An 11,970-nucleotide genomic window follows, 5' to 3' on the forward strand; every position below is an offset into this window, starting at 1 on the left:
TGCATGTTAATTATAAAAATATAAGAATGTGGGACGCCTGGGTGGCTCAGTTGGTTGAGCAGCTGCCTTCGGCTCAGGTCGTGATCCCAGCGTCCTGGGATCGAGTCCCGCATCGGGCTCCTTGCTCGGCAGGGAGCCTGCTTCTCCCTCTGCCTCTGCCTGCCATTCTGTCTGCCTGTGCTCACTCTCTCTCCCTCTCTCTCTGACAAATAAATAAAATCTTAAAAAAAAAAAAAAAAAAAAATATATATATATATATAAGAATGTAGGGGTGCCTGGGTGGCGCAGTTAGTTAAGCAACTGACTCTTGGTTTCGGCTCAGGTCCTGCAATCAGGGTCATAAGATCAGGCCCCGTCTCAGCTCCACTCTCAGGGCAGAGTCTGCTGAAGATTCTCTCTTCTTCTCCTTCTGCCCACTCTAAAATAAATAAATCTTCTTTAAAAATGTAAGAATTCAGTGGCATATAAATTATTACTAATAATTACTAACAATTAATACATGCCTACAAAGTACCCAGCACTAGGTTTAGAGGTATCTGATTTAATCCTCACAATCACCTGATAAAGTAATTATGATATTTTCCTCCACTTTGCAGAAGAGGAAAATGAAATTCAGAGATGTAAAGTAACTTCCTTAAGGTCACACATCTTGTAAATAGTAGAACAGTATTTGATTTGATTTGATTTATTAATTTTCTTTACTGCAGCACTTTTTTTTTTTTTACTTCAGCACTATTTATTTCCCACTTTATTTTATTTTGCTCATTTACAGTGAAGCATGCTGAGGCCTAATGTTTTCACATGACAGTAGGAAACCAAAATTTGTTGACCTCTCTTAAAGAATTGAGTATTGTGTATAAAAACCTTACATAAATTAAAAGGATGAATAAATTTATAGTTGGAAATGCAAACCATTTTCCAACTCAAAGCAACCAACAACCCACCATGCTTTGGCAGGAAAACATCTGTTAAGAAAGGAAAGTGGGGGACGCCTGGGTGGCTCAGTGGGTTAAGTGTCTGCCTTTGGCTCAGGTCATAATCTCAGGGTCCTGGGATTGAGCCATGCATTGGGCTCTCTGTTCATCAGGGAGCCTGCTCCCCAACACCCCCCAACCCCACCTGCCTCTCTGCCTCCTTGGGATCTCTCTCTCTCTCTCTCTGTGTCAAATAAATAAATAAAATCTTAAAAAAAAAAAAAAAAAGAAAGAAAGAAAGGAAAGTGTGTTTGCCTAAAGCTCACATCTTCCCAACCCTGTCAGACCAGCAAGACAGAAATGACAACTGGTTCAGGACTCTTGCCAGCCTCTAAAGAAATTCTAGAGAATAAGCAGCTCTTAACACATGAATACCTTGCACAGATCAAGACCCTTAGGGTCTCAGGGCGTCTGGGTGGCTAAGTTGTTAAGTGGCTGCCTTCAGCTCAGGTCATGATCCCAGGGTCCTGGGATTGAACACTGTGTCTGGCTCCCTGCTCAGTGGGGAGCCTGCTTCTCCCTCTCCGTCTGCCTGCTACTCTGCCTACTTGTGCTCCTTATCAAATAAATAAAAACTTAAAAAAAAAAAAAAGAACCTCATGGTCTCGCAGATTCTCAAGTCAATGGATTTCTCTTCCATAAACATGTTATCATCAACCTCAGGATGAAGTGACTGAGCCACACGTGTTAAGGGTTTAAATCAAAGATATGTGCAGGGTATTAAACATATACTAAGGGAATAGTTAACTTGGATACAAGGTCAAGATCAGCAACAAGTTCTCCAATCCAGTGCTGATATCAGATACAAGCTTCAAGGACAAATTTCCTCTCCAAGTCTTATTCCAGTGTCCTGAGGCTAGCATGAGGTATACACACATACTGGGGCAAATTTATACTCTGGAGTTCATTTATGCAGCAAATGCTAAGCATCTGCCTGCAGTCCATTTAGAAGCATTTGTGGTGGATGGTGGAGGGGCCCAACTCATCACTCCTGCTTGCTGACCCACATCTGCTGGAAGGTTAGCACGGAGCCTCTAACCCACACAGAGTACTTGCGTTCAGGAGGAAAGATGATCTTGATCTTCATCATGTTGTGTTCCAGAGCTATGATCTCCTTTTGCATCCTATCTGCGATGCCGGAGTACATGGTGGTCCCATACAGAGTACTTGCATTCAGGAGGAGACATGATCTTGATCTTCATCATGTTGGGTTCCAGAGCTATGATCGCCTTCTGCATCCTATCTCTGATGCTGGAGTACACGGTGGTCCCACCAGACAGCACCATGTCAGTGTAGAGGTCCTTCTGGATGTTGATGTCATACTTCATGATGAAGTTGAAGGTGGTCTCCGTACCGATACCCAGGAAGGAAAGCTGGAAGAGCATCTCAGGATAGTGGAACCCCTTGTTGCCACTGGTGATCACCTGCCCATCTGGCAGCTCATAGCTCTTCTCCAAGGAGGAGGAAGACAAGGTGATGGCCACCTCCTGCTCAAAATCCAAAGCGATGTGGCAGAGCTTCTCCTTGATGTCATGCAGGATTTCCTGTTTAGTGGTGGTGGTGAGGCTGTAACCACCCTCTATGAGGGTCTTCAGGAGGTAGTCCATCAGGTCCTGTCCAGCCAGGTCCAGACACAGGATGGTGTGAGGTAAGGTGTGCTCCTCATAGATGGGCACAGTGTGGGATATTGCATCCTCAGAGTCCATGACAATACCAGTGGTGTGGCCAGAAGCATACAGGGACAGCACAGCCTGGATGGCCTCATACGTGGCTGGAGTGTTGAGGTCTCCATGATTTGAGTCATCTGATGGTTGGTCTCAGGGTTCGGGGGGCCTCGGTCAGCAGCATGGGGTGCTCCTCGGGGACCATGCGCAGCTTGTTGTAGAAGGTGTGGTGCCAGATCTTCTCCATGTCGTCCCCATTGGTGACAATGCTGTGTTCAGTGGGGTTCTTCTGGCCCATGTCCACCGTAATGCCCTCATGTCGGGGCTGCCAGATGATGGATGGGAACACAACTGGTGGAGGGGTGGGGGGAGGGTGTTATCCTCAGCAAAGTCAGCCTTGCACCTGCCAGAGCCATTGTCAATGACAAGCGCTAGGATCTCCTTTTCCACTGAGATCAGTGAAGGTGGCGGGAGAACCTGGAGTGCGGTCTGGCTACAGCGAATGAGCTAGAATCAGGATTTTAAACCATGCAGTTGCCTTCAGCGTCTAAGCTCTTAAACTCCTTTATCCTTCAAGTAAAGGACCCATCAAATTCTCTAATCGTCTTCCCCCAAATGAACTATTATTTACTATTCACTGTAGATTAGAAAGATAAAGTTTAATAACTGGAAAATAACCATTAGTTTTCTCATGAAAATATCAATGAATCAGATATATTATAAATTATATAAAATTATTAAATGTATACATGTAATGAAATATAATTAATTAATTACATAGAATTAATTAAATATATAGAATTATTTTAAAATATACTTAAATATTCATGGACTCAGATGTCAGCCCAAGAGAAATGAAAACTCATGTCTACATAAAAATGTGTATGTGAATGCTCATAGCAGCATTATTCATTATAGCCAAAAAGTGGAAACAATTCAAATATCCATAAACTATTGATTGATAGGGGCTCCCTATTATATATGCTTTTGTATGGTCCCCTCTCACATAGAATCTGGATAGACATCCTCTCTTTTTTAAAATTAGTAATATTTTATTTTATTATTTTTTTAATATTTTATTTATTTATTTGACAGAGATCACAAATAGGCAGAGAGGCAGGCAGAGAGATAGGAAGAAGAAGGCTCCCCGCTGAGCAGAGAGCCTGACTTGGGACTCCATCCCAGGACCCTGGGATCATGACCTGAGCCGAAGGCAGAGGCTTTAACCTACTGATCCACCCAGGCGCCCCTAAAATTAGTAATATTTTAAATTAGATTTAAAGTGTCATCCAAAATTTTGAAGCTCGATGATGGGTGCATGATACAGTTTTTGTATCTTTGAACATTTCTCTACATTTTTCTACTTTTTTGTTTTGCTTTGTTTTGTTTTAACCAGTAGACTACAGTGAAAGTAACATCAGATCTAGACATAAACCTTGCAAATACTTGGCAATTTTTGCTTTTTCACATTTTTGTGCAAAAGGGAAAAGAAAAGGGAATCTCAGGGAGGCTTCAGCCCAGCACCATGGTGGGGCCAGGGTAGGGGGGTGGTGGGGCTCGATCTCAAGACCCTGGGATCAAGACCTGAGCCGAGATCACGAGTCTGACACTTAACCAACTGAGCCACCCAGGCACCCTGCTTTTGCACTTTTGGGGAGTCTTAAAGTGCCATGTAAAAAGTCTGGCTGCCCTGCTGGAGAGATTGTAGAGACCACTTTTAGGCAACCTACTTAAACAACGGAAACCTGAGTGGGTTAGAAGGGCCCACAGTGAAGCCCTAGTTGAATACAAACAGGCCCACCTCAAAATATCCATAAGCCCTAGCTGACCAATGTGTTACTTACACCTTAACACAGTTACCAAAAAAGGAAAATTCCACAGTTCCCATAGCTCCTCAACTTCCCTCTTAGCTGCAGCCCCCCACCACTGCCTCCTGACAGTGTCTCCTTTACTGTCCTGCCCACTTCTCTCTTGCAGTATATTCAGTAAACTTCTATCTCCTTTGCTCTGTCTTGTGTGAATTCTGTTACCACTCGCACTGCTGGCCTCCACCCAGTTGGATGTCCCATAGAGAAGTGATCTGGAGAGGCCAGGTAGAAAGGGAGAGACCCTGAGACTGGATGGAGAAAGAGGTTCGGCCATCCCAGCAGCCCATTTCTCCCCTTCCCCTCCTAACCAACCTCAGCAAAGTTCCAGGCATGTAGGTATGCCATCTTGGATGTTCTGGTCTAATGGAGACCCAAATGACTGCAGCTTCATCTGACATCACATGGAGCAGGACTCCCAACTGAGGCCGGTCAATCCATGGAAGAGTGACAGATAAGACAATAAAGCCACTGAATTTTGGAGTGTTTTTATTGTGTAGCCATAAATAATTGAAATGAATATTTTTGGTTTGTATTCTTTTTTTTTTTTTTAAAGATTTTATTTGTTTATTTGACAAAGAGAGAGAGATTGCAAGTAGGCAGAGGGGAAGGGAGAAGACGGCACCCCGCTGAGCAGAGATCCTGATGCAGGGCTCGATCCCAGAATCCTGAGATGATGACCTGAGCAGAAGGCAGAGGCTTAAACCACTGAGCCACCCAGGCACCCCTTGGTTTGTATTCTTCCAATCTTTTAATCCCACAGGTGTTCATGGCTTTGCTGTTCTTAAAGTTCTTTGGGGGAAGAAACTGCCGTAGTTCTTTGGAAATAATTTCAAATTTATAAAAAAGTGACGAAATAGTACACAGACCGTCCATATATCTTCCATCTTGATCCTCCACTTATTATTATTATTATTTCTTAATTATTTGAGAATAAGTTGTAGACATGATGCCCCATTACCTTTAATATTCCAGTCTGTATTTCGTGAGTGCAGGGATTCAGTACAACAATCCAAATCAGGAAATTAACTCCATCCAATAATATCATCTCATCTATATACCCCATACGAGTCTTACCCATGATCTCAGTAATGCCCCTTATATGTCCAGGATTTGAGATAGAATCTCATGTTGCATTTAGTTGTCCTGTCTCTTTAGTCTTATTTACCTGGAAGTTTCTCAGTTTCTTAGTCTTCTTTCATGATTTTGGCAGTTTTGGAGAGCCCAAACCAGTTACTTTTTTTTTTTTTTTAAGATTTTATTTTTTTATTTGACAGAGAGAGAGAGATCACAAGTAGGCAGAGAGGCAGGCAGAGAGAGAGGAGGAAGCAGGCTCCCCTCTGTGCAGAGAGCCCAATGCAAGGCTTGATGCCATGACCCTGGGATCATGACCTGAGCTGAAGGCAGAGGCTTAACCCACTGAGCCACCCAGGTGCCCCGAAACCAATTACTTTTGAGAATGTTTCTCAATTATGGGAACTTGTCTGCTGTTTCTTTTTAATGTATGCATTTTGTCAGGAATCTCATAGAAGTAATGCTGAGTGAGTCTCCTGGAATCATATGAGCAGCCACATGATGTCAATTTGTTCCATTAATGGTGATGTCAACTGCTATTACTTAGTTAAGATGGTGTCTTCCAGGTTCTCTACTGTAACATAATTATTAATTATTTTGTATGAAGAATCTTTGAGATCATTTGAATATCTTGTTTCTTATCAAATTTCCATCAGTTTAAGCATTGATTAATTATTCTAACCTGAATAAATTATTCTGATGATTATGAAATATGGATTTTTCCAAACTTATTATTCCTTCTAGATTCATTAGGTAGGATAGAAATTTCCTTTCTCTCCTATTAATTAATGTCAATATGGACTCAGGATCTCTCGTTGTTTTTTTTTTTTTTTTTTTCAGGATTTCTCTTTTACTCACAGAGTTACAATCTGTTGGTATCATTACTTATTTTGGTACTCACTTTGTCCCAGACTTGACCAGCAGTAGCCCCTTCAAACTGGTTGCTACGTCTTACACAGACATGTCTCCATCATTTTTCGAACATTTTTTTTTAACTTTTTAGTGTCATAAAATGTTCTAAATACATACATCTTATATTTCCCCTGGAGTTGGTCATTCTGGCAGAGAACTGGTTCCTTTTAGTGGATAATGTTATCTAGAAATCAAGATCTAAATAAACTCATTGTTATCAGAATACTATTGCTTCTAGACCCTCTTAGTGAACAAGTTAGAACACACACACATATACACACAGAATTAGTATTATTTTTATAGCATTTTTAAAGATTTTATTTATTTGAGAGAAGGAGTGAGAGGGAGAGCATGCCTATGTATGAGTTGGGGTAGGGGCAACAGGAGAAACAGACTCTCCACTGAGTGGGGAGCTAGACAGGGGCTTGATCCCAGACTCTGGGGTCATGATCTGAGTCAAAGGCAGATGCCCCTAGATTTATATTTATCTATCTATCTTATCAGGCCATAATACTGATATCTCCAATTCCTATGCAACACTCCAGGATATATTCTGGACTTCCTAACTTCCATAGTTGTAACACTTTTCTCTGATAGTGAAAAATCTGTATTTATTTATTTGCCTAACCCTGGACATCCCAACCTCCACCTCTTACTGGAAAAGTGGAAAGCTCAGCTGCAAAGAAGGGAAAGAGGAAGAGAAAAGAAAAGACTTTTTTAAAAATATGTGTCGGAAATTTGAGCAACATATAGTAAACATATATGTATATTCAACTTTTTGACCAAGCAGTTCACAGTTCAATTTTCTTAAATAGCAAAAACGATAGGGGCACCTGAGGGGCTCAGTCAGTTAAGCATCTGACTGTTGATTTTGTCTCAGGTCATGATCTCAGGGTCCTAAGACTGAGCCCCGTGTGGTGTTTGAGATTCTCTTTCTCTCTGCTCCCCCTCCCTCCCCCACCTCATGAGCTCTCTCTTAAAAAAAAAAAAAAAAAAACAAAAAGGACAAACAAGTTTGCTTAAAGATCCATATTATTATCATTAACAAAGATTTTAGCAAACTCAAGGTTCAGTGGTATCTCAAAAAGTATAAAAAGAATGAGATTGTGAGCTAGAAGGAACTCAGTATAATATCTGTCTCTAAGACTCAGTGAACCTTGAGTAAATTTCCCAATTTCTCTGAAATTAAGTTTCCTCTTCTGTAAAATGGAGATGAATGGAAGACATTATTGTTTTTCGGACTAAATGAAAACAACATATTTACAAAGGATTACCTTGATAAAAACTGGATCTTGAGATTTTTTAAGTCAAATAAAAAGCATTACTTAAAAGTTATAAGTGGGGAAGCAGCAAGATGGTGGAGGAGCAGGAGACCTAAATATTTTCAGGTCCCAGGAGTTCAGCTAGATAGTTATCAAACCATTCTGTACACCTATAAACTCAACAGGAGATTGAAGAGAAGAAGAGCAGCAATTCTAGGAACAGAAAAGTGACCACTTTCTGGAAGGTAGGATGTGAGAGAAGTGAATCTAAGGTGATATACGGGAAGATAGACTGCTGGGGGAGGGGCTGGCCCGGCAAGTGGTAGAGCAGCTGAGTACAAAATCAGAACTTTTTAGAAGTCTGCTCCACTGAGGGATGTTGCTCCAGAGGCTAAGCAGGGGGTAGAGCCCTCACAGGGACAGTGTGGTCTCAGGACCCGCTGGGTCACAAAAAGACTAGGGTTGTCTGAGTGTGGCAGAGCTGCCAGGTATCAGAGCGGGGAAGCCAGCTGTAGAGACAGAGCCGAGGAAGGGGTTCCCAGCTCGGGGTTACCTTAAACCATGATCGGAGGCACAGTTGGATCATTGCTCTTTGAGCAGGGACCCCACAAGTGGCAGATACTGCCCAGGGGGTAGTGGTGCAGGAGTGTGCTGCAGGAATCTGCTGCGTTTGGAGACTCCAAACGGGACTGTGCATTAGAGATAGACATGCTCGGTCACAGCCAGGTGAGCTCAGATTGCCGCCGGAGATCAGGGAGACAGGAGGGATTGAATTCTTTTCTTCGAGGGGGCACTGAGGAGTGGGGCCCTGAGCTCTCGGCTCCTCCATGCTGGAGACTGGGAGCCCGCCATCTTCAATTCTCCTCCTCTAAACCTGTATGGAAAGCATTCAGGTAACAAAAGCTCCCAAGAGCAAACCCAAGCAGATTACTTAGACTGGCCCCTGGCAAGGGTGGTGCAATTCCACCTCTGGCAAAGATATTTGAGAATCACTGCCACAGGCCCCATCCCTTGAAGATCAGCAAGAACATCCAGCCTAGACCAAATTCGCTTATCAATGAGAATGCAGAACTCCAGGGCTAGGGGAATGCAGCATATAGAATTCATGGCTTTCCCCTCATGATTCTTTAGTCTTTCAAAGTTAAATTTTTTAAATTTTATTTTTTTCTTATTTTATTTTTTCCTCTTTCTTACTTTGACCTTTTTAAAACTATTTTATCTTATCAATACCTCTTCGAAAAATCTTTTTAAAAAAATTATTTATTTGGGGCGCCTGGGTGGCTCAGTGGGTTAAGCCTCTGCCTTCAGCTCGGGTCATGATCTCAGGGTCCTGGGATCGAGCCCCGTATCGGGCTCTCTGCTTGGCAGGGAGCCTGCTTCCTCCTCTCTCTCTGCCTGCCTCTCTGCCTACTTGTGATCGCTCTCTGCCAAATAAATAAATAAAATCTTTTAAAAAAAATTTTATTTATTTATTTATTTATTTATTTGACAGAGATAGAGAGAGATCACAAGTATTCAGAGAGGCAGGCAGAGAGAGGGGGGAAGCAGGCTCCCTGCCGAGCAGAGAGCCCAATGCGGGGCTCGATCCCAAGACGCTGAGATCATGACCCAAGCCAAAGGCAGAGGCTTAACCCACTGAAGCACCCAGGTGCCCTCAAAAAATCTTTTTAAATTTTCATTGTTATAGTCATATTCTATCCCTTCATTGTATTTAACCTTATTTTTAATATACATATGGGTTTTTCTTTCTTTAAAATTAGGGATACAGTTTCTTCTTCTTCTTCTTCTTTTTTTTTTTTTTTTAAAGATTTTATTTATCCATCTGACACAGAGAGAGATCACAGGTAGGCAGAAAGGCAGGCAGAGAGAGATCATGGGAAGCAGTCTCCCTGCTGAGCAGAGAGCCTGATGTGGGGCTCGATCCCAGGACCCTGAGATCATGACCTGAGCTGAAGGCAGAGGCTTAACCCACTGAGCCACCCAGATGCCCCCTTTTTAAATTTATTATATTTTTTCAGTGTTCCAAAATTCATTGTTTATGCACCACACCCAGGGCTCCATGCAAAATGTGTCCTCCTTAATACAGTTTCTTCTAACAGATCAAAGTGTACCCTAAATCTAACACATGGCTTTGCTCTAGTCTCCAGCCTGATCACATTCTTCTTTTTTTTCCTTTTTTCAACTGACTTCTTATCAATTCCTTTTTTAGAATCTTTTTAAATTTTCATCTTTACAGTCATATTCTATCCCTTCATTGTCTTTACCCTTATTTTTGTATATATATGTCTTTCTTTCTTTAAAATTTGGAGAGGCAGTTTCTTCTAACAGACCAAAATACACCCAAAATCAAGTGTGTGGTTCTGTTCTATTCGCCAGTCTAGTATATATATATGTTTTTTTTTCTTATTTTTCCCTCCTTTCTTCTCCCCCCGGTTTCAGGTTTTTTCCAATGTGGTTAGTGTATATTTTTCTGGGGTCATTGCTAACCTTTTAGTATTTTGTTCTCTCATTTGTCTATTCTTATCTGGATAAAATGACAGGGTGGAAAAACTCACCTCAAAAAAAAAAAAAAAAAAAAAAGAACAAGAGATAGCACCGACAGCCAGGGACCTAATTAATATGGACATTAGTAAGATGTCAGAACTAGAGTTCAGAATGATGATTATCAAGGTGCTAGCTGGGCTCAAAAAAACAAAAAACCAAGAAAACCATGGAAAGTACTAGAGAATCCCTTTCTGGATTTATAAAAGAACTAAAATCTAGCCAAGTTGAAATCAAAAAAGTTATTAATGAGGAGCAATAAAAAATGGAGGATCTTACCACTAGGATAAATGAGGCAGGAGAATTAGTGATGTAGAAGACCAAATGATGGAGAATAAGGAAGCTGAGAAAAAGAGAGATAAACAACTACTGAACCACGAGGGGAGAATTCGAGAGATAAGTGATACCATAAGACAAAACAATATTAGAATAACTGGAATCCCAGAAGAAGAAGAAAGAGAGAGAGGGCCAGAAGGTTTATTGGAGCAAATTATGGAAGCAAATTTCCCTAATTTGGTGAAGGGAACAAACATCAAAATCCAGGAGGCACAGAGAATCCCCCTCAAAATCAATAAAAGTAGGTCAACACCCCATCATCTAAGAGTAAAACTTACAAGTCTCAGTGACAAAGAGAAAATCCTGAAAGCAGCTCCAGACAAGAGGTCTATAACATACAATGGTCTCCAATGGTAGAAATATTAGACTGGCAGCAGACCTATCCACAGAGATCTGGCAGGCCAGAAAGGACTGGCTTGATATATTCAGAGTGCTAAATGAGAAAAATATGTAGCCAAGAATACTATATCCAGCTATGCTGTCATTGAAAATAGAAGGAGAGAGAAAAAGCTTCCAGGACAAACAAAAACTAAAAGAATTTGCAAATACCAAACCAGCCCTACAGGAAATATTGAAAGGGGTCCTCTAAGCAAAGAGAGAGCCTAAAAAGAACAGAACAGAAAGGAACAGAGACAATATACGGTAACAGTCACCTTACAGGCAATATAATGGCATTAAATTCATATCTTTCAATAGTTATCCTGAATGTAAATGGGCTAAATGCCCCAATCAAAAGACACAGGGTATCAGAATGGATAAAAACAAAAACAAAAAACAAAACAAAACAAACAAACAAAAACCAAGACCCATCAGTATGCTGTCTGTAAGAAACTCATTTTAGACCCAAAGACACCTCCAGGTTTAAAGTGAGGGGGTGGAAAACCATTTACCATGCTAATGGACGTCAAAAGAAAGCTGGGATGGCAATCCTTATATCAGATAAATTAGATTTTGAACCAAAGACTATAATAAGAGATGAGGAGGGACACTATATAATACTTAAAGGGTCTGTCCAACAAGACGATCTAACAATTTTAAATATCTATGCTCCTAATATGGGAGCAGCCAATTATATAAACCAAATAATAAATTCAAAGAAACACATTGACAATAATACAATAATAGTAGGGGACTTTAACACCCTCCTCCCCGAAATGGACAGATTATTTAAGCAAAAGATCAGCAAGGAAATAAAGGCTTTGAGTGACCCACTGGACCACAGGGACATCACAGACATATTTGGAACACTCCATCCCCAAGCAACAGAATACACATTCTTCTCTAGTGTGCATGGAACATTCTCCAGAACAGATCACATCCTGGGTCACAAATTGGGTCTCAG

General features: G+C 41.2%; 1 pseudogene; it reads right to left on the bottom strand.

The window, feature by feature from the left end:
* Positions 1 to 1,919: 1,919 nt before the first annotated feature.
* On the bottom strand, positions 1,920 to 4,851 carry LOC111144991 (annotated as a pseudogene).
* Positions 4,852 to 11,970: the final 7,119 nt, after the last annotated feature.

The sequence above is a fragment of the Enhydra lutris genome, unplaced genomic scaffold (genome assembly GCF_002288905.1).
Source record: "Enhydra lutris kenyoni isolate GAN:26980312 unplaced genomic scaffold, ASM228890v2 scaffoldscaffold12, whole genome shotgun sequence".
Lineage (NCBI taxonomy): Eukaryota > Metazoa > Chordata > Mammalia > Carnivora > Mustelidae > Enhydra > Enhydra lutris.